A 22,746-nucleotide genomic window follows, 5' to 3' on the forward strand; every position below is an offset into this window, starting at 1 on the left:
ATGTAGAAGGTACAGGTGAGCAACCTGGATTTTCTATAGGCTCCATTCAAATTCTCCATATGCCTCTACGTTACTGACTTAGTTGTCCTGAGTTAGATCCAAATTTGCCTCTCTCTAAAGTATTTGAATCCTGTTATCTCCTCCAGGAAGTTATCAAGTAAAACTGAAACACAGTAGTATCTATCTTTATAAGTCTGAATTCAAATGAGTCCTTGAGCTCTGTCAGGCATTTGATATTAAAATAAATACACTGTCTCCACTTCTCCTTGTGCTACTGGGAAACAATTTTCTGACACAAACCTCCTGAAATGATGAGGTGCAGCATGTGCGTGAGCTGTCCAGGAAGAGGGTCAGATCTTGACCACAGAGCAAAGGCAGTGTTAGGGTTAAAGGATTTTCTTTACTGAGTTAGCACCAAGCTATCATTTATTTAACAGAAAACTAATGGAGTATTCTCAGGGTTCATATGCTTTTGTGTACAGATAAAACACCAAGGATAAAGATTAAACAGACCCTCCTCCCAGTCAGGGCTCTAGGATGGTCAATGCTGTGATGTACCATCAGAGGGGATATAAGAGGAGGTTCTGGGTGTAGGCCTGGGCAGGTGGTTCTTGTGGAATTTGAAGAACACGTAAAAGGGACTTGAGGCTTTGGATTGTGGACTGGTTAGAGATCATGACAGCAGCAACAGCAGCAGCAACAAGAATAAAACCCAACAAAGAAACAAAATAAAACATTATCCTCGCACTTGGCAACTAGGGTCATGGGAATACGCTCTATCAGAGGAGAGTCATCCAGAGTGAGCAAGAATAAGGCGTGAACACACGGGCTGCTAACACTTGATCTCCACAGATGTCAGCTGGCCACCTCTACTAGAGTGACAGAGGATTCAATGCCATTAAAGAAGAATGAGGGGGCAGATACAAGGTAAGAGTTCCACTGGTGACCATGAGACGAGAAAAGGAAGGTGTGTAGAAGTGAGCTTTCCCACTGTTGAGAGTCTAGCCTGAGAGAGATCATTCAAGAATGGCTGTGTACAAAACAAGTAAGCAAGGACTGACTGATCTCGCCCACGAGGCAAGAGCTGCTTCTACAGTTGGGCGTGACAGGAACTCTAATTCTGTTAAGTAGGGAGACTAGTGAAATGATCTCATTAATGCTGAGAACTCTGCACAGAAACTCCCTGAGATCCGCCAGAAAGATCCCAGTGAACATGGCAGCAAAGGGAACAACGGAAAGCCTACGAAGTGGGGCTTCCAACAACAAAATACAGGGCCCAGGGGGAATACGCTCTGCCTGCAATCACAATGCCTATCAGATGCATATCGAAGTGAAGGAGTCAAATAGGAAATGTGCTTCTTTTTTTTTTTTATTAAGGAAAAAAGACCTGACATGTCCCCAACAAAACTTTATTCTTTTCTTCAAAAATTCCCAGGATTCTTTGTCTAAATGGACTTCTATTTCAGGGTGGACTATTATCCTCACAATCAAAGCCAGCAGAATGACATCTGGGTGGAGAACACGGGCATATGCAGCTGGTCCTCCACGGGCAGTGGCCGGGTCTTCTTTCATGCTAACTAGGTTATCTAATTTGCTCTGAGTTCACAGACTAGGAAATGCCAGAGAAGAACGAGAAAATCAAATATGAAATTTAAAGGAGATAGAAACAGAGTGACCAGCTTCCCCCAGGCATCCGCTGCTGGTGTCAATTTGATGAAACTAGCCTCCAGTCTGTGCAGAGATCAAAGCACCAGATCTTACAAGAGCAGCCCTCAAGAAGATGATTCTAATGTTCTGGACAGCTAGACCAGGCACAGCCATTCATCACTGGTCCATTTTGCTGTCAGGATGAATGGTCACCCGGGGCTGGGGGATGGAGAATTGGTCTTCAAAGAGATTTAAATGAAGACTGTAGGGCTTAACTAGAAAACAAGGAATGCACAAATAGTCGTGATTTTTTTCTTTTCTAGAATGAAATAGAGGGGAAAATGCAAGGCTGTGTCAGCATCTTTCACAGAATATATTTTATAATGCAATTAGCTTTAAAGCAGGCACTCTGGGTTTCTCACAGAAAGCACAAAGCTGAAGACATAACATACTTGGACCTCAGGATGAGTCCTTGTGTGTACCAAGTACAGAAAACCTGACTGGCAAGGACCTCATTTTGTGGGTTCCCCCAACCTGCCTCTTGTGTGTCTCCCCTAGTCCTTTCCATTCCCTTAGCCTGAGATTAGGTACTGACCTAGCCCAGGAGTCCTCTTCTCTAGGCGGTTTTACAGTCAGAGAAATCTCAAGGGGATATTTGCTTAACTAGGAAAAGCTGGTATTTCACTGAAATCTGGGACAGGAGTTGGGGAGATCACACGGATGACAGATAGCTTGACACACAGGGATTTTTAAAACTCAGCATTTCCCGTCACCATAATTGCTCAGATGGAGGGAGATCGTCACTTCCACAGAAGGTGAGAGACTGTCGTTTCAGAAAGAAGAGTCCTTTCAAAATGAACGGCATGAAAAGATAAATGAAATCGTGTTTGTAAACGTTTTTATCTCACTGTACCCTGACGACAACATTTTCACAAACTAACCCTGTCATAAAGAACTGGATTTGGGGAAACAACGGTAATGGCGTCCTACCCCCACCCCCTCAGACTTCCCACTTTCATAGACCTATACTCTGAAGCTCGCCCTGGTAGTCTGCCACGGTCAGCGCTGACGAACAGAAATCCTAGTACATTAGCACGCTACAGAAAGGCTGCCCCAGTCTGAGTCCAGCTTGGTCTTGGGTAGCTCTGCTCATGACTCAACTGCCTTAGACATCTGCACTCTGCCGTAGCCCCTGGCAGAAGATGGTACGCCCTTGGTTTCAGGGAGAGAAGAACTTCATATCAGGATAGAAATCAACGCACAGCTTCTCTCATGAAGAAGATATGGCTGGGACGAAGAACCATGTACACTGTGGCACAAACTTCCGGTCTCAGCTCTGCCTTCACTCTCTGCTTATGATCTGAATACACTTTGTGTCTTCACAGGATTCCCTCTCTGCCTGCAGTTTTCTTTCTCCCCTGGACCACTGCAGACACATAATAGAGGCTGACCTTGTGCTACCTTCTCTGTGGAGCTCTTCCCTCCCACAGATAAGCAACACTTATCTGTATAGATGTGTACATCTACCCGTACAGGTCTGTATATAGGTCGGTATAGACGCTCTCTATACCGTCCTATGTTATTCAGATACACTGGGCTACTCCCACCGCAGTGGCTGCTCAGAGGTTCTACTGTTGTCCAACACTGAGCTATAGTATGTAATTTCCATACTAATCTCATAGTATGGAAAGCCGGTGAGATTGGGGGGCCATGTCTGTCTCCTTAATCACCGAAACAGGGGAGTTTCCCCATTCACTGTTTCCTGGAGGGATGTTTTAGTGGGTTAAATGGTGGTCCTCCAAAAGATGTCTTCATCACTGGGACCTGCAAGAACTGGTGTATTTGGAAAACATGAGTCTACGGATGTACTTAAGGGCTTCAAGATGAGATTATCCTGGTTATCCACATCCAGCCTGCATCCAAAGGGAGGTGTTCTTACAACACATGGCAGAGGAGAAGGAAGGAAGGGGAAGATGGGAGACTATGGTTTCAGGGACGGTGACACAGACGGTGATGCCTGGAGCCACTAGCAATGGTATCAAAATGGTAAGGATTTCCTCTGGAACTTTCCATGGTACATGACACTGCTCACCAATTGATTTTGGATTTCACCAATTGATTTTGGATTTCACCAATTGATTTTGGATTTCAGAGGCCTGAAAGAGGACATTTCTATTATTTTAGGCTACACACTTTGTGGCCCTATATTATAGCATCCCTAGAAATCAAATAGCATGATGTAGTCATGAGACCTATATTCAGCCACTGAAGAGTCTTGTGCTCCTTATGTAGGTTCCAGAGACTGAACCTGAGTTGCGTGGCTTGTGAGACTAGTGTCCTCGTGGCCTGAGCCATCTCCGCTGCCCATCTTAACTGATTAAAAAAAACCCTATTCATCATTTATTTTAATTTTTGTATGTGAGTGATTCCCTTCCACATGGGTACCACATGTGAGAAGCACTTGCAGAGGCCAGAAGAAGGCATCAGGCTCTCTAGAACTTGAATTATATAGATGGTCATTAGCTCCCATGTGTTGGTCACTGAACCCATGTTCTCTGCAAGCACAGGAGGGCTTTCAACTGCTGAAACACACCTCTAAAGCCCAATTTTGACTAAGTTTTAAAGTATTGGCAGTTGTGCTCCAATCCACTCGGTGAAATATACAAATTTCGAGCAGCATAGTTAATGACCCGGAGAGTGAGCTGGTGGCTTCCAGTGGCTTAACCACTTGGGTTGTAGGAATTGGGTGCCCACACAGAGGAGTTAGCATTTAGGAGTCAGTGCTGCTCTCTCTGGGGGAATGAATTAAGGAGGTGGTAAGGCACTTGAGTAGCTTAAGGAGAAAATTAGACTCTAATGACTAAGGCGTTAACTCGAGCTGTCAGCATGATTCCCAGAACCACTGAAGTTGCACTAGGTTACTAAAGCTCAACGACGAAGAACTCAGAAGTTAATAAAGGGCGTGAGCGTTCGCACCTTGCCGAGTACTTTAGGTGAAGTTCTAAGATTCAGGATAAAAGCTGGACTTTAGAATTTAGGGACATGTGCCTTCTTCTCCTGCATAAGGAGCAGACCTTTCAGGCAGACCTACTCCCACCCCAAAGAAGTTTATCAATGAGAGGCAACTCAATCAATCCCATGTTTCCTCTGATTCTCACAGCCCGTAGGTCTGTGGTAACTGTCCGGCATCCTTCGAAGGACAGTTACAAAGCCAAACCCACAGGGAAACCCAGGATAATTACAGGTGCTAGATGAGCGTTCCCCAACAGCTTGACGCTTCAGTCCCGACAGTTCCCAAGAGTTTCATTTTCTCACCCTTGAAGGAATTGGTAGATGATAAGTTCATGCGAGTCACTCCACTAACGTATTTGCATACCTTCTTCATATTTGCATAAGATTTTCCTATCTTCTTCAAAGGGCAGGAGATGAACTATGCTGTCCTATAAAGCCATCCCATGGCCCTACCCTGAATCTAGCTCTGACAGTGAACGAGTTCCTCCTGCTTTTTTCTCAATCATCAATTTTCTCCTTGCTCCTAGATCCTCTCATTAGTGTAAAGTGTGTTCCGATAAGCTCTAAAAAAATGAACAGTCCTTTCATGTGTGAACATAGATCATGGTCTAGGTTAAGCCCTCGTTTCATAGCTGCCTCTAAGGACCAAGTTCTTAAATTAAGCTGCCCCAGCTTGATGGCTTTCCTCTCCTCTCATCTGCCAACCCTACATTTATGATCACAGAACACCTGGCAATGCCAGGTCTGTGGCTGTCATCCAGCAAACCGGGTGGCGTGGAGAAAAATAATAAGAATTAAAAAATGATAAAAAGGAGGTCAGAAGGGAAGGAAGGGAAAGGAAGGAGAGAGGAGAGAGGGAGGGGTAGGAGAGGAGATAGGAAGGGGAAGGAGGAGGGGAGAGAAGGTCCCCATCACTGCTATTTTTCTCTCCCCCCTTTAAACCAGAGAACCTATGTGTTTGCTTGCCAGGTGTATGGTGTCATAGCACCCCTTCCTTTGCTCCCACTCTAAATCATTGCTTTCACCCCATGCAGAACAACCATAAGCTACAACAGTCTCTCCTCCATTCTCACCAAGGCTTTCTTCTTCTTTTTTTTTTTTTTTCTTTTTTCTTTTTTTCAGAGCTGGGGATCGAACCCAGGGCCTTGCACTTGCCAGGCAAGCGCTCTACCACTGAGCTAAATCCCCAACTCCTCACCAAAGCTTTCTTACGGTTAGAGTGTTCCTTTGCCAAACGGTAACTGTGGACAAGGAGGACTTGTAGATGACTTCATGTACCTGGAGATGGAATCTATGGGGATCATTCTGCTGCTGTTAAAAGAGGCCTGGGCAGAGACACAGATCTTTTTCACTGACTTTCAGACAGGGAAAAACTCTCCTGGTGGTGATGCTTGCACAGTTACATGAATGTATGTAATGCCACTGTAATGTGCATCTAGAAATGGTTAAAATAAAGACAAATCTTTCAGTCACTTCTGCAAGTCCTGCTTAGGTAGTGTGGCCACCGGCCTTATCACGATAGCAACAGCCACCAAAACACTCGGGGCCACGCCTGTTATCAAAATAAAAGCTTCCCTCTCTAAACTTTCCCCTGCTTTGTGTTTGGAGGGCAGGGCTTTACAAACAACAGGTCTTCTTTGCCAGGTGACAATGCCAACAGGGGACTTTAAAGGCAAGAGTCGGAGAAAGGAGCAGTTCTCTCTGTTAGCTTCCTGTTCCTGCCAGAGTTGCCTGGCAACAGTCCTTCCGCACAACCTCCATTTCTAGGAGCAGTTGGTCCGTCTCTAATTGTTTCCACTCTCCCAGACTCAGCTCTTTATTCCCCTAAGAGACACCGCAAGGGGCAACCAAGAGCCTTCTTAGGAGATGTGGATCTGGGACCCTTGCTATTCCCTGGTCTTGAGTATCAGCCCCTGCCTCCAACTCAGATGTTTGGAAAATGCTCATAAGTTTCTAGGAATATCCACTTTATACTTCCTTCCATTTATTTTCTTATTTACTATTTTAAACATTTATTTAGTGTGTGTGTGTGTCATGTGTCGTGTGTGTATGTGTGTGTGTGTGTGTGTGTGTGTGTGTGTGTGTATACATATACTCTAGCATGTGTGTGATGGTCCAAGTATAGCTTGTGAAAGTTGGCTCTCTCCTTCTATCATGAGGAATCTGGTAATTGAACGCAGGTTCTCAGGCTTGGCAGCAAGCATCTACACCTGCCGAGCCACCTTGCTAACCAAATCCTATTTCTTAATTTCTGTCAGAGCACCTTCTCCAGTTTTTTGTTTGTTTTGTTTCTCTTTTGATGTACAACAAGCTATCTATACGATGCTCAATAAATTAATAAAATACTTTTAAATCTCAGCCATATGCTGGAATAATTTAGGGTAGGTGCTTTAATAATAGTCGTTTTAAATCCAGCAAAGGTACAGTTTGAAATACCAATATATATTAAGCCCCATACAAATTCAAAGTAGAAGTCACATGTTGGCGTGATGAAAAAAAAGTGCTAACAACAATCTCAAGTGGTCGACCCTAGGCATGAGTCCATACAAGTGTGCTAGGTGGACGCAGCAGGCACTATGGGCATGTTTGTACACGCACATGCGCACACACACACACACACACACACACACACACATATGAACTTGGGAGGGGACACAGGAGGGGTTGAGGGAAGGGAGGGGCAGAAGTGATCCAGATGCAGAACTTATATACAACGTTCTCTGTTGAGGGACATCTGGGTTCTTCCCAGCTTCTAGCTATTATAAATAAGGCTGCTATGAACATAGTGGAGCACGTGTCTTTGTTATATTTTGGGGCATCTTTTGGGTATATGCCCAGGAGTGATATAGCTGGGTCCTCAGGTAGTACTATGTCCAATTTTCTGAAGAACCGCCACACTGATTTCCAGAGTGGTTGCCTGATCCAGTGAGAGCTTGAGAGCTAAACACGTGGAGGGAGGAGTTCTCCTGGACTGAATTTGTAAACAACATTCAGCCCGCAGATTAGAAAGCCAGAACCAATTGTTTTATACTTAATTAGAAATATCTAGTTCTCGATGACAAAGAAACTGGGATTGTCTGTCATTGGACAGCATTCGTTTAGAAGAGAAAAATCCACATGGAGTCATTCCATCTAAAGGGCCAGCCTACCTGCTGCTAGAGTAAAGGATCAGACACAGAAAGATCTGAGGACCTTGTTCCCTTCTGACATTATCCTTATGAACAGGCCACAGCCCAGGAAGGTTCCTTACTTTTGCAGACTTCCATACAGTCCCTTGACATCATAGATAACATTGATAATTGGACTAGCATCTCTCGTTCACTATGTAAATAGTGTATATTGACTTTTGAAAATTACGTTCCTTATTGTGTGTATGTGTGTGCACCTGTGTGCCACGGTGTACCTGTGGAGGCCACGGGACAAGCTGTGGGATTCAGCTTTCTCCTTCTACCATGTGGAACCTGGGGATTGATCTCTTGTTGGCTAGCAAGCACCTTTCCTGGCTAAGCCATCCAATCCATCGGTGCACATAACCATCTTTTAAAAAGCAGCTGTATCAAAAGGCTCCTCGACCTTTGAGGAGCGATGTGGCAAAGTTAAACTTGTAACAATGCTTGAAATCCAGTGGCTAAGCTTGGTCCCGGTTACCATCGGCATGGCTTTATCATACAATGTTCTGAAACATTACAGCACAGCAATCCCTCATCCACTGAGAATATACCATCTGGCACTGGGTGGATTAATGTTTGTCATTATAGTGGGAAAGTGACTACTTTAACAGAAAAACTAGAGGAATCGGGCGGCATTGCCAATTTTAAAGAGCAGCTTTAATTAGAACAGATGCATTGCTTCTACTGCTTTGCTGAGAAAAAGTTAAAAACAATTCAAGGCCAGACCCTAAGATGCACCAATACTAACAGGAACAAGGCGTCTTTTTGTGTCATTTTTAACACAAGAAGAATATCACCACCCTGCCTTTAAAGTCACCACCCCTGCCACCTAACTGCGGTCCAATGGAGTTGAACCTTGTGTGAGAGCTGCGGAGTTGAGCAAGAGCTTGTGACAGACTCGGGGTCCCAGGGTCAACTCCCAGAGGCACCATGCATTCCCACCATGGGACACATGACACTAACCTTGAGTGACCTTCTTTCTGTGTTTCCACCCACCACCTTATTATTTAAGTGACCAAAGACATCAGGGAAGATGTTCACGATTCCAGAGGGAAGCAGTATTTGAGTAAAAACATGCAGAACATGTCTGTTTCTCAATCCAATCCTTCCTGAGCTATGGAAAAACTTGTTTTCATGTTGCCCATGATTTACTTACCTACATTTCTGTGATGATTTGGCTATGTTCAGCCCAGGGAGTGACACTATTAGGTGTGGCCCTGTTGGAGTAGGTCACTGTGGGTATGGGCTTTAAGACCTTCATACTAGCTGCCTGGAAGCCAGTAATCTGCTAGCAGCCTTCAGATTGAAGATGTAGAACTCTCAGCTCCTCCTGCACCATGCCTGCCTGGATGCTGCCATGTTCCTGCCTTGATGATGATGGAATGAACCTCTGAACCTGTAAGCCAGCCCCAATTAAACGCTGTCCTTTATAAGAGTTGCCTTAGTCATGGTGTCTATTCACAGCATAAAACCCTGACTAAGACCATTTTCTATATCTCTGGAGGATGAACAATTTTGAGGGTCTAATGATGTTGGATACTATCAGGGCCCAGAATGTCTTTGGATTATAAACTATCATAAGGTAAAAATGAGAAGGAACGCCATGAAATGCAAGCTCTATGGTACTGAACACCACAGGCTCAAGCCCCATCTTCAATAGGTGATTCCCTGATCCAGATGACAAAAGCGAGCTGCTCTCTAGGCATCCGAAAACTTTTGTCCCTGATCTTGTGCTGCTTTGAATGAGAATGGTTCACATAGGCTCATATGTTGAGATACATGGTCCCTTTTTCTTTTGGTGGAACTATTTGGAAAGGATTGGGGGAGTGTGGTCTTGGTAAAGAAGGCATGTCACTCCCTTGCCATTCCCAATTAGTTCTCTCTGACTCATGGTTGTAGCTCGAGTTGTGAGTTCTTATCTAGTGCTGTAGCTCCATGCCTGCCTGCCTGCTGCCATGCTGTCTGCCAGGCTCTCTGCCATGCTCTCTCTCTGCCATGCTCTCTGCCGTGCTTTCTGCCATGCTCTCTCTGCCATGCTCTCTCTGCCATGCTCTCTCTGCCATGCTCTCTCTGCCATGCTCTCTCTCTGCCATGCTCTCTCTCTGCCAGGCTCTCTCTCTGCCATGCTCTCTCTGCCATTCTCTCTCTCTGCCATGCTCTCTCTGCCATGCTCTCTCTCTGCCATGTTCTCTCTCTGCCATGCTCTCTGCCATGCTCTCTCTCTGCCATGCTCTCTGTCATGTTCTCTCTGCCATGCTCTCTCTGCCATGCTCTCTCTGCCATGCTCTCTCTGCCATGCTCTCTCTGCCATGCTCTCTCTCTGCCATGCTCTCTGTCATGTTCTCTCTGCCATGCTCTCTCTGCCATGCTCTCTCTGCCATGCTCTCTCTCTGCCATGCTCTCTGCCATGCTGGTCACAGGCTCACCCTCTGTAACTGTACAATCCAATGACTTAGTTAGGGTTTTCCTGCTGTGAACAGACACCATGACCAAGGCAATTCCTATAAGGATAACATTTGATTGGGGCTGGCTGACAGGATCAGAGGTTGAGTCTTTGAGGCAGGCAGGGTACAAGAGGAGCTGAAAATTCTACATCTTGTTTCGAAGGCAGCTAGGAGAAGACTGGCTTCCAGGCAGCTACGATGAGAGTTTTAAAGCCCACTCCTCCAGTGACACACTCCCTTCCATAAGGCCACACCTCCAAGTGGTGCCACTCCCTGGGCCAAGCATATATAAACTATCACACCCGAGATACTCTTTTTTCTATAAGTTGCCTTGGTCATGGTGTCTTATCACAGCAGTGGAAAATAAACTAAACACAGCTCTTGCAAGTTAGAAGGTGTTGGCGTGTGCCATCCGCTGTATTAATCTGGAGTCCTTGCTAAATAAATTCGTGCTGAGTTTGATGTTTAGATCAGTTAAAGAAGAAGCTGTCACAATATTTAATGAAGGAAACAGCTGAAATGGATCTGTTTCCGTACTGAGGTATTATTTATTTTAAGGGCTTTCACAAAACCACTTTCTATTTGTGCTAAATAATTTCACTCTCTCTAAGCTGCTGATAAATACCAGTTTTTTTCCAACTGAGGACAAATTAGGACAGCGAGTTGTAAAATAGTGGAACTCTCTAGGGCCTTACCTGGTTTGAATACAATCACCTGTTATTATCTATGAGAATCATCCAAGAACTCCCACCTCGAGGGTGTCAAGATCAGCAGGATGCTCAGGTGGCATAGAAAATGGCATTTACCTACCCCAGGTGACGCGCGTCTCCCAGGTGACGCGCATCTCCCGGCAAGCATCACAGCATCTCTAGGTCCTTTGTAAGTAATTCGATGCTAATGCTCTGCAAATAGTTGTCAAACCTTTTTGTTCAGCGAATAACAGTAAGGAAAAAGTTTACTTGGGGCTTTCCCTGCACAGTAGTTTTGGTTTCAGATTGGTCGAATCTGTGGATGCGGAACCATGGATAAAAGGGATGCGTTCTCATTGCTCCGCAGCCTGCCTTGGTCTCCAGCAGGCTCCTTCATTCTCTAATTTGCTACATTTTATCTGCTTTGGGCTTAATGTTGACCGTTTTGTTGGAGTCCTAACTAAAACACCAACAGTAAAGACTTACAGGTAACAGAGCTTTGGATAAGTGAACTTGGCGGCAGCCATATTGACTGTGTACAGACGGTGTTGGCTCTGTACTGTTACGAGGAGGTGAAGATGCTTGAAAGGCTGGCCGCACGTTCCACCCTGAGACCTGACAGCCTTCTGCTTCTCAGTCCGGCTCCCCGCCCCACTCCCACACTCTGGGTTCTGTCTTGTGTAGTGACACTGGGACCCTTGTAGGACGGTCTTACAGTTGGCTCCATTGTCTGCAGCTGCCCACACTTGCTCTGCACCCATGAAAACCTCCGCAGGGCCACGGGGGTGTGACTGTTTACATCATGCGGTGAGGCTTTCAATTCTGAGTAAGTGCTACAATTATGAAACTGCACTGAAGTTGGAGACGCGCCAGTCGAAGGGGTCCTTTCATTTGCAGGCAGCATGCATTGTATTTTGCAAGAACGTGTTTGACATTTTAAGCCTTCCCGTGGCAGCAAATTGCACTTCTCCTAGCAGCGGCAGTTATTAAGTTGGTGCCCAGAATAAACCAGACGGTTTTGGAAAGATAATTTTTTTTTTCGGTTTCCATGTTGCACTTTATGACTGTGTTTGGTTTCTTCAGAGATAAGCCCAGGGATAGTTGTACGCTGTTGATTACTTCGGATTTAAAGCCACTGCTACCATTTTTAACCTTCGGGGCAAGCTGTTATAATCTACTTTTCAAGCAGAGGAATCAGGGTGAGAGAGCTCTGGTTCCAAATTTAAAACTTTAAAACAAGACAGAGCGCTCGACCCGAAGCTCCCAAGGCAGAGAGAAATGTTTCTCACAAACGGACGGAAAAGAACGTTATGTTGAACCTAAGCTACAATCTGTTTTGTCTTATGCATAATTTATTTATTGTCAAGAAAGCAGAGTATATGTCACAAACTGTAAGGCACGGTTGTGTACTAACCAGGTGAGTTGCAAAAGCGTAGTTTCAACAGTGGCAAGACATTGTACTTTTGAAAATTCTTGACAAACGAGCTGGAATGACTTGGTTCTCTCAATCTTCCTTGGGAAGTGCCACATTCTATGTTGACCATCAGATCCTGGCCTCCTCAACTTGTAGGAACTGAGATGTCACAGAGCTCATGCAGGGAAAAGGCAAGTCAAAAATAGGCAAATGAATGCAAAACCAAAACTGATGCCAGGGGTGAAGGTCACATATGCCAGAGAGGCCATCAGCACAGAAAACACACATCTAGGTTCCAAGGACTAAGCACTGGATTCTTGAATGCTCATTGTATCCAAGCAGTGGTCTGGTTTAAATAAACAGAGAGCAGGGGTGACCCACGCACAGTCCTAACACAGGTATCACATATTCAGTAACTAATGTTTTAAGGGAGCATTACTGATCTATAAAAAGAAAAATCATGTCAAGAAACAGTATATATTTTGTTTATTTACATTTTTTCCAATTAATTAATCTTCAATTTTCTACTTAAATTGATAAATCCTAAGACCCCGGAGCACTGGGATAATTCAAAAGGCACTCTTGAAGAAAAGAGCAGAGAGACGGCTCAGCAATGAAGACAAAGAGCATGTATTACTCTTGCCACGGACCTGGGTTCGATTCTCAGCACCCACAACTGCCTGGACTCCAGTTCCGGGGAATCCAATATCCCTTTCTGGCCGCTGAGGGCCCCTGCACTGACGCAGTGCACGTACATACAAGTAGGCATACATGCTACACATGAAAAGTTTGTAGTCTCACAAATAATTGGCAAGATACTTCTTGCCTATAGTGAAACATGGCGGAGTATGAAGTCCGTCTTCTTCAGTTGTGCCATTATGGGGATTTCTAGGACTTTCTACCTTTCAGCAAACCCTCACGGCATGCGCCGCCGCAACCTGCAGACTTTCTACATTTCAAAATTACGGTAACATAGTATGTCACACACAGACCTGTCCTGCTTCCACCAAAGAAAATGCATCACCATAATGAGGATAAAAAGCTTCTGTGTGCACACGCTGCCCATACATTTCCAAAAGCCCACATTTTAGCAAGTAAAATAGATAGACTACCAGACATGAGACCATAAATTACTTTGGCTGAGAAAAAAAAAACTTTCAGCAGTAGATCTCTCAACAGTTTTACTCACATATTTCTATGCATTCTGTATCCTTATGGAGGTGTCTGTGTAGCTTATGAGACTCATGTTGGGGACAGCTTTTCCCACATTATATAGGTACCACAATACACACCCTCGCCAAATAAGAGCTTGCCCACATTGCTGCTAACTGGGCGCAAAGCCTCAAGCTTTCTCCAAAGGAAATGGTCCAGATAAGTCAGATCAGGCCTGCAGAAGCAGGCAGGAGGCTGAGATGATGGGCAGATTTGCATTTTGTCTGGGTTAATGCATATCAGTAAATGGATTCTACGGGTTCCTCCCCAAGTGTTTAACCAATATGAAACTGCATGGCGAGGAGAGATTACTTGACTTAGAAGCCTGGGTGCACTCTCCCTACCTGCTAAAAGCTTAGGTGCAATGTCTGCATCTGAAGGTGCTGAGTCACCTAGGAGACTTTTCTGCTGAGCACACGACAGGGGCATTACTCACATTGTGACGTAGATATATGCCCTTAGTATTTGACAGATTGTCATTCAGACCTCTCAAATTAATGCTTTATGCATCTTGCACCAACAGAATTTCTAATTGGTCAAAACCACCTCCCTTTCAATCAGCACCTCAGTGACTTAACCAGGAAGAGTCACATTTAGATGGCCTACATTATATAATACTTAGCAAATAAAAACTGATTTTGATTTTCTTTTATTACTTCTTAAACCTTTATGTCTATGACTATTTGCCTGCATGTATGTGTGTATGCTATGTATGCACCTCATGCTCACGGAGGATAGAAGAGGGCATTGGACCCTCTGGAACTAGAGTTACAGAAGGTTGCGAGATGCTGGGTTGTTCTGGGAACTGAGGCTAGGCTTTCTGCAAGAGCAGCAACTACTTTTAACTGTCCAGTCATCTTTTCAGTCCCATTTTGACTATCAGTCCACAACAGCAGTTTTGTAAACACCGTTATCTCCAAGTACACTCAATATGTTTGGACAAGGTAAAAATGTATCACGCTTACAGCCCAGGGGAAGAAACAAGGAGCTCTACACCCAGTGTTTGCTCAACTATGACTTAAAGAGGAAAACTAGGGAAAGGAAGAGAAGCTGGAATGGTGGGTGGGGGGTTGGGGTTTGGGGTTTGGGGAGAGTCATTTACATGTCACTACAAAGTAGAAAGGTCAATAGTTCCTACTTTTCCTTTATAATTATCAACTCGTATTAGAGTCAAACAGCTATAACCAAGAGACTGTGAAACAAAAGTGGTTCGTGAACAACAGCTTGTGGCACCTTGGGATAGAAGACTTGAGGGGATATTCATGGAACAACATTTAGCTATGTTCATTCTTGATGGCAAGAGGGTGAGTGGCTAAATTACCGATGTCCCCACTACACCTGAAGAATACAGTCACATGAGAGTATGATTCACCCAGGTAGCATTTGAAACTCTGCATTTAAATGTTTCTCATCAATCACTAGGGAAGATAATGAAATGGTTGTCATCTTTTAAGATATAACATTTTCAATACAAGAACATTGATTCAACAGACTAACAAATTCATTACGCTCTCCAATATGCTCCAACCATCTCTCCTTTCCCAAGTTTTAGCAGCCAAGTGAAGATGATTTTATTCAATGATAGAGACTATTCCTTCATGTCCTAATGCAATTTCTGAGTGCAAACAAGGTCATAATTTACTAACAGAAGATAAGAGATTTGCAAAAAATGAGGGAATCTGATCAATGCCAGGGCATGAAGGAAGTGATTGGAGTAACGCCAAGCATGTTTTTATTTTACTCTCCAAGAAACAAATCATTTCTGTCTTTGTCAGCATTAAAAAGAGTACTGTGAATGTTGCAGAGGAAAGAGAGAGTCAGCAAAAAATACAAGTTCCAGGTGATTCATCTAATGACTGACCCAGCCAGAGACTATGATTTCTAAATAGACTGTGGTCTTCCTTTGTTTTATGGGTCATGAATGGGTACTGTTAGCTGAAGCTTTGGTGGGGAGGATCATTTTAAAAATCATTTTTCTGGGACAAGAAAGAGGGCTTAAGCCATAGTGACTATCGAGGAAGCGTGAAGACTTGAGTTGAGATCCCCAGAACTCATGTAAGAAGTCAGGAATCGTGGCTTGTGTCTGTCCCAGCACAGGTTGGGAGAGACTGGAAAGACAAGTGGATCCCTCAAGCTTATTGAGCAGCTAGTATAGCTGAACCGATGAGCTTCGGCTTCACAGAGAGATCCTGTGTCAACAAACGAAGGTGAACAGCATCAAAGAAAGACACCCAACACCAACCTTTGGCCCATATGCCTGTACACACGCATGCACACATCACACCATAGAAACACACAGTCACATATAAAAACTCATTTTCCTAATATTTTATTTTGATTACCAATCCAACGGAAGAATATTTTTATGTTTAGATATATAGTGACTGGTCAGTACGTTTTACTTAATGCTTTTTTTTTTTTTTTTTTAGAAATTTCAACTCTATCCCTACAATATACTTCTATTTGAAAGGGAACTTGTTAACCAACTGCTTTCTTTTTTCACTTCTTTTTAAAAAACAAAATATTACCCAAAGTCAGTCTTAGCCTACTTTGAATGAAATATCTGTCTCTGAAGACTATATTTTAAATATGTGCTAGACGTGATGGCCTGTCACTCAACTCTCATTCTCCAAGTGTTCATTCCATCAACTCTGAGGCTAGAAATCTGTAGACTCCATTTCCCAGAGTCCTTTGAAGGGCGCAAGACAGAGGTCACGTGCTACCAGAGAGAATGGCGGAGGAAGGAAGCAGTAAGTGTCTAGGGATGCTATTGGCTGGTCTGTTTTTGCTATTGGCAACAGTGTTCACTCCCTTGGCTCCTGGGGTAAAGAACGCAGCATTTCCTCTGATTAGTGGAATGCAGAAAAATGACATGTTCATGAAGTCCGCATCTGTGCAGGAGGCTGAGTCTCGGAATTCAGACGGTGGCCATGAAGACAGCAGCGCCAGGGCCACTTCAGTCCAGCCACTTGGCAGGAATCTCATGGAGCCCACAAGGCTCTCTCCTCTCCCTTCAGTTAGCAACCTCCTGCTCCAACTTTCTTGGGAACACTTCATCTCCACACTAAGCCCCTTTCTGCTTAGGTCACTGCAACAATTTTCTAACTGTCGCCAGAAAGGGAGCATTCACTGCACCGATGGTAGGAAGTGCTTTGGGAGAAAAATGAAGGGCGCTGTGCCCATCGGACACACAATTGTGTGTTAGAGAACAAGGCCACAGAGCAGAGTGGGGTTACTTAAATGAAGGGATGGAGTTGAAGCCAAAACATCCTTAGACAAGCTGAGAAAAAAACTAAGGAAGGAAAGACAGAAGAAAAGAGAGGAAAGACAAAGAAAAATAATGAATCCACCTATGTGCAGAAGATGACCAACCACAAGTCCTTCAAATGACCATGGGAGAGCTGCCCATCAGGGGAGAACGTTGCCATGTTTCTACTCTGTCCTTTCCTCTGAGAGACCAGAGCCTTCCCCATGAAATTTCAAAACAAATATGTTCTACGGATCCTTAATGGATCCCCAGATTCAAATAAAATGTTTGTGCGACCAACTGGGGAAAAAAATACACACACACACACACACACACACACACACACAAGAAAGATTAATCTAAACCTTGTTTAGCATTGGGAGAGGGTTCTGGGGGTGTGAGGTTTGGTCTTGCTGTCTATTGGTCTTGCTGTCTATTGTAATGCTAGACCAGGAGTGTGCACTAGACCCACGTGATGCTAATGTGACCCTGCCCCCATGTTATTTCTGATTGGTAAATACAGATGTTAACAACCAATAGCTGGGCAGAAGAGACGTAGGTGGGGTTTAGGTTTCCTGGGACTGGGGTTGGAGGAGAACCTCAAGAGTAGCTCAGAGGAAAAACATAGGCAATAACTCAGGGTTATCGATAGGAAAGTAGATCTAGCAGCCTAGAGGGGCGGTATCTGCCCAGCTTCTATGCTTTATATTGTAAATATAAGGCTGTGTGTGTCTTTATCTGGGAACTAAATGGTCAAAGGCCTAGTTGAAACCCCGGGTTGGGATTAAATAATTTCTACAACAGGGTAGACTTAAGGGCTTTGCTTGATTGCTGAGTTACACTTCCAGCCCTACGGGACCTTAGGGCCAGACCTGTGGTACAAACCACTGGCAAATGAATTATGATAAATTTCATTTCAGATTAGCTTCAACATTGCAAATTCCCTTTTATAGTTTAATAGTGTAATCCGAATAAATCCCAATGAAAGACAGTCACATATAACAAGATTTCTACTAAGATCATATAAAAGAAAAAAAAAAAAAAAACACATTTCTCTGAGGGCAGCTCTACTGTTTCTATCTCCTTCCCACAGCTCCTGTCAAAGATGCCTGTGCTCTGAGTAGTTCTCCCGGCCCTCATTTTTGGACAGGTAGTGTTCGGTTTCTAGTACATATTCTTCCTTCATGCATCTTGATGGGCTGACTTTGGAATTCCATTAATCGGGTGGTTCTGTAGGCAAATCTTCACTTCAGTCAACAATGGAGGTAAACTCTCGGTGCAGGGGTGTCTATCTGTCTGTCTCCCCCCTCTCCGTCTCCGTGTGTGTGTGTGTGTGTGTGTGTGTGTGTGTGTGTGTGTGTATACACAAGTGCCCAGAGAGAACAGAAGGAGGTGTCTAATCCCTTGGACACCTGGAATTATGGGCATTTATGGCTGCCCGGTGTTCCCATGCTGGGATCTGACCTCTTGGTTCCCTGAAAGATCGGTGAGTACTATTCACCACCGAGCCATCTCCCCAGTGCTTCTACCCACTCTTTATAACTGCTCACCTCGCACTAACGGCAAACTAAGCATTTCACAATCACCACTCCCCCACTCCCCGCAACCACCTTCAGAGAAACCGTTATGCTCGAGTCACAGAGGAGGGAAAGGCTTGAGCTGGGCTTCGGTTTAGGACACCTAGTTACAACTCAACAAAATGCCCTCTTTCCATGCTCCTTTGCTTACTTTCCTTTAGAAGTTCCCCCAAACGAACAGCATTTACTCGCTTTGAGAAGAACCTCTTATCAAAGGACCTTAGGCAAAATTCTCTCTCAGGCTCTCTGGAGAAGTGAGTAACAAAAGTTAAGGGACACTCAACTGGACCCTTAGCGTCACTACACTTTCAGGTTTCTCGGGGACCAAATTATGCGTTGAGCTCAGTTTGGCTTTAGTCCACAGGTCTCTCCTTCAACACAGTCCGCGATTTGCTTCCCACCTCCATGCTACTATGTTTAGAACACATCCTCTGATAGGGAGGCAAAGTTTAGAACAGAGACTGAAGGAACGCCCATTCAGAGCCTGCCCACATGTGACCCATACATATACAGCCACCAAACTAGATAAGATGGATGAAGCAAAGAAGTGCAGGCTGACAGGAACTGGATGTAGATCTCTCCTGAGAGACACAGCCAGAATACGATGGCAAATACATAGACGAATGCCATCATTAAGCCACTGAACTGAGAACAGGACACCCATTGAAGGAATCTTAGAAAAGACTGAAAGAGCTTGAAGGGGCTTGAGACGCCATATGAACAACAATGCCAACCAACCAGAGCTTCCAGGGACTAAGCCACTACCCAAAGACTATACATGGACTGACCCTGGGCTCCAACCTCATAGGTAGCAATGAATAGTCTAGTAAGAGCACCAGTGGAAGGGGATGCCCTTGGTCCTGCCAAGACTGAACCCCCAGCGAACGTGATTTTGGGGGGAGGGTGGTAATGGGGGGAGGACGGGGAGGGGAACACCCATAGAGAAGGGGAGGGGGAGGAGTTAGGGGGAAGTTGACCTGGAAACCGGGAAAGGGAATAACAATTGAGATGTAAATAAGAAACACCCAAGTTAATAAAGATGGAGGAAAAAAAAAATCCTCCTTCGTGTAAGAGTGAGACCAGGAATGTACAAATGGCCATCAACAACGACGACGAAACACAACAATTGGTTAGGCCAAAGGCTCATTTCAATAACATCTTTTGCTCAGGTCCTGTTTAAAACGCTCAGCCAGAGCACCATCACGAACTTTTCTCTCATCTTAAGATGCTGTGTATTGCCAGCTGGGTCTGGCTTGTGGTGTCTTCAAAGCAGTGACTGAACCTTGAGAGTCAGAAGCAGACACCCCTACCCTTCAGGACTAAGCCCAGTTAGCACTTCTTGTTTACAATCCTCCAAGCATCAGTAAGATTAGGCTTTATAAGAAACAAACAAAAACACAAAATGGAGGCTTGAGATTTCCTGGGATTCCCCTGCTACCTGGCCCCTACGTTTAGAATCAGGTTAAATCCTTAACGGTACAGACCAAGCATTCTCAATGTCACAATCCCTTTGGCAAAGAAAAACATCAGAATACCTGAACTACCTTAGGTGTTCTAAGACATATAACAAAGGACAAACTATGTTCAAAGAGCATCACTAGAGCAACCAGATCTTGCTAGAGGCAGGCTATCTTTTCCCTGGTGGGTGGTGAAAGGAACCTATAGAGGGCTCCCTTTTTCCAATGTGGCATCGGTAAAGCAGCAGTTCTCTGGAATGGTTTCCTTAGTGATGAGATGCTTTGCAACTTGTCATGGTCTTCTTTTAAATAACACACACACACACAATCAGCCAGCGGCTCTTGGACGTTCCTCCCCAGAGACCTCATCTCCAGAGACCCACCCTAAGCGTCCATAAGGTGATGGATCACACCACCAGAGCTATTTACACTGCCCTGTTTACACTGGCAGGGTCCTTGATCTCTGAAGAATCCTACAACTCTCCCTTCACTAAACTTCCATACAAATTAATCACTCATTTTTTTTTTTTCTGGGAAGCAGAAAGAATAGATACTTTAATGGGTCGTGTGAATAACAGTGCTTTTATCTGGGAGTCGGGGGCGGGGAGGGAGGGTTGTTAAATGCCAGTCCTTGCTGGTGTATTGGGAATAACTTTAATCTCCAAGTGACACGGATCTAGTCTAGCCTTTTCCTGCACGAAATTTCCTAGGTGCATTTTAAAGATTTCACTAGCTAATACATAAAGAGACGCCGGGCCCGGAGTTGTTTGCATCCTTGCAAGCATGTTATTTGTGACGACAGCTCAAGTTAACGCAAACAGGCGCACACGAGAGACATGTATCGTTGTATAGATCCCACCATCCTATTTTGACTTTCCTGCCAATAAACTGTATTTTCATCCTCAGCTTTGGAAACTTTCAGGCTGCTGAGTGATCTTAGTTCCCGCCTCCTGCTGGGAAGAAAACCATTTCCCAAGTCACGGCTTTTAAAGGGAAAGATACACGTGCGACCAGAAACAAGAATCCGTCTTCACCTTTATACCTCTGCGCTTGTCGCTTTGGACTCTGAGAGCCTGTTTATCCTCCCTGCCGTCTGAAGCATGTCCTGCAAGGCAGGCTGCTCTGCTTTGCTCTGCTCTGCGTCTCAAGTTTGCAGGGTAAACAGGTTCTTTCACCATAACAAGGATGGCCAAGGAAGGCCAGTAACTCACCCAGGTTTGCAGATCCCGGGCAGTCTTGGGGATGCCAAGTGGCTGCAACTAGGGCAGCGAAGACTCGGGTCACCAGTGAGCAGTGCAGACGAAGGTCAACAGCAGGTCTTGGGCGGGCTTTGCCGGGGATCCGGGCGGGAGGCTCGGCCGAGCACTGGCTCGGTGCTCTTCAGCGTCGCAGCCCGGACTGTCCAGGATGCAACTTCCATGGGTCGGCCTAGGAACGTGAGAATGAAAGGGAGAGGACTAGAGAGAGGGAGTGAGGAGGGGGGTGCGGGGGGGGGAAGGAGGGTGTGCAGGGGTGCGCGCGAGACAGAAGCGCGCTCCCGGGCTAGAGCGCGGCTCCGTAGAGAAGTTGGAATGCGGCCGCGAGGCCGCGCACACCCAGGCTCGCGTGGGGACCTCCTCCTGCCAAGCTGCGCGGCTTGGAAGCCAGAGTGACAGCAGCTGCGACTTCCCGCGACCCCCACCCAGCGTGGTCCCGCCCTCACCTCTCCCCAGGCTCTGACCGCAAGCCCGGGGCGCCTCGGAGTCGGCCCGGTGCGGCGCGGGCGCGCGGCAGAGCCCAAGCGGTGTAGCCGCTCTATCTGTCCCCTGCGATCGCCGCGCCCGGACGTGCCTGAGGCTGGAATCAGGATGACCTTCCTGTCTCTCACCTCGCTCTACTCCAGTGTCCGGTGGGGTGAAGGGCCCTAAGCGGGAGACGCCTCTGGGCGGGTACACCTGGCGGGGCCCCAAGCGCAGCTCAGTACCTGTGGTGACACCCACGTGACCCTGAGCCTAACTCTTCCCTTTTGATCCTGACCACAACACACTGTAAAGGAAAAATCTCTACCGGGTATCTGGGCACGTGGGCTGACTCGGGATTGGAGGAATTAGGTCCAACCTGTCACTGCATAGGTTCTGGGTTTTTCGTGAAAAAGACAACTAAAAGGAGCAAGTCAAAACCCGCGTCTGTCACAACAGTGCAGTGTGGAAATTTAGAAGCGATAGCCCAAAATGGACATAGATCATTGCTTCTGCAATAATAGTGTTAATTGCTTTCAGTGTCATAGCTAATAACCTTCGACCCCTATTAGTAAACAACGTAGTTACCCACAGGGTTCTCTGTACTTTTTAAAAACTATATGTTCCCCGGAATCGGACCCCGACACATTCAGTAATGTTTTGCGGGCCTTTGGATAAGAATCCCATGCTGTTGAGCTGCTGTCCTGTTACGGTGTTGGTAGGGACTCACCTATGTGCATTTATAATGCTCCACTAGGAGGACTCCTGGAGATCACACGGTTTAATTCAGGGATAGTGCTGCAGTTCTCTTACTCCGTCTACTGGGGTGGCCCAGAGAGAACTTCTGTCTGGACTTCTACTGCAATGTCCAGAATAACAAAAGAGCCATCTCCTCGTTTGATTAAAAAGAGGTAGGGAGACTCACTAGCCTGCTTCCCATCTTCTTGAACCCTGGGCCAACAGGAAAGACACTCGGTGCTCCTTTTTCTTTCCGTTCAAGGACTCTACAGTTATGGCGGATGGAATTCATCTTAAGTACTGCCGTACTTTAGAGTATTGAGTGGTACAAGTCAGGAGCCCAGTAAATATCACATCATAAAAGAGAGCTGAACAGGGTAGGATCAATGGGAAAGCGACCTGGTTTACATTTCATAAGACA

The 22,746-nt window shown here is 45.4% G+C and overlaps 1 protein-coding gene across 2 annotated transcripts in view; it reads right to left on the reverse strand.

Moving 5' to 3' along the window:
* Nucleotides 1-21,878, reverse strand: part of Trmt9b (tRNA methyltransferase 9B (putative)) — a 49,243-nt gene extending 27,365 nt beyond the window's left edge. The window contains exons 1-2 of one of the 2 annotated variants that reach the window (XM_032919017.1): nt 21,737-21,878; nt 21,081-21,297 (exon numbers count right to left, since the gene is read on the reverse strand). The gene's annotated coding sequence lies outside the window, so the exon portion shown is untranslated. Of the gene's footprint in view, nt 1-21,080; nt 21,298-21,571 lie in introns of both variants that reach the window. The other variant, XM_032919016.1, reaches the window with a different exon arrangement.
* Nucleotides 21,879-22,746: the final 868 nt, after the last annotated feature.

Source organism: Rattus rattus, chromosome 13 (assembly GCF_011064425.1).
Source record: "Rattus rattus isolate New Zealand chromosome 13, Rrattus_CSIRO_v1, whole genome shotgun sequence".
Classification (NCBI taxonomy): Eukaryota; Metazoa; Chordata; class Mammalia; order Rodentia; family Muridae; genus Rattus; species Rattus rattus.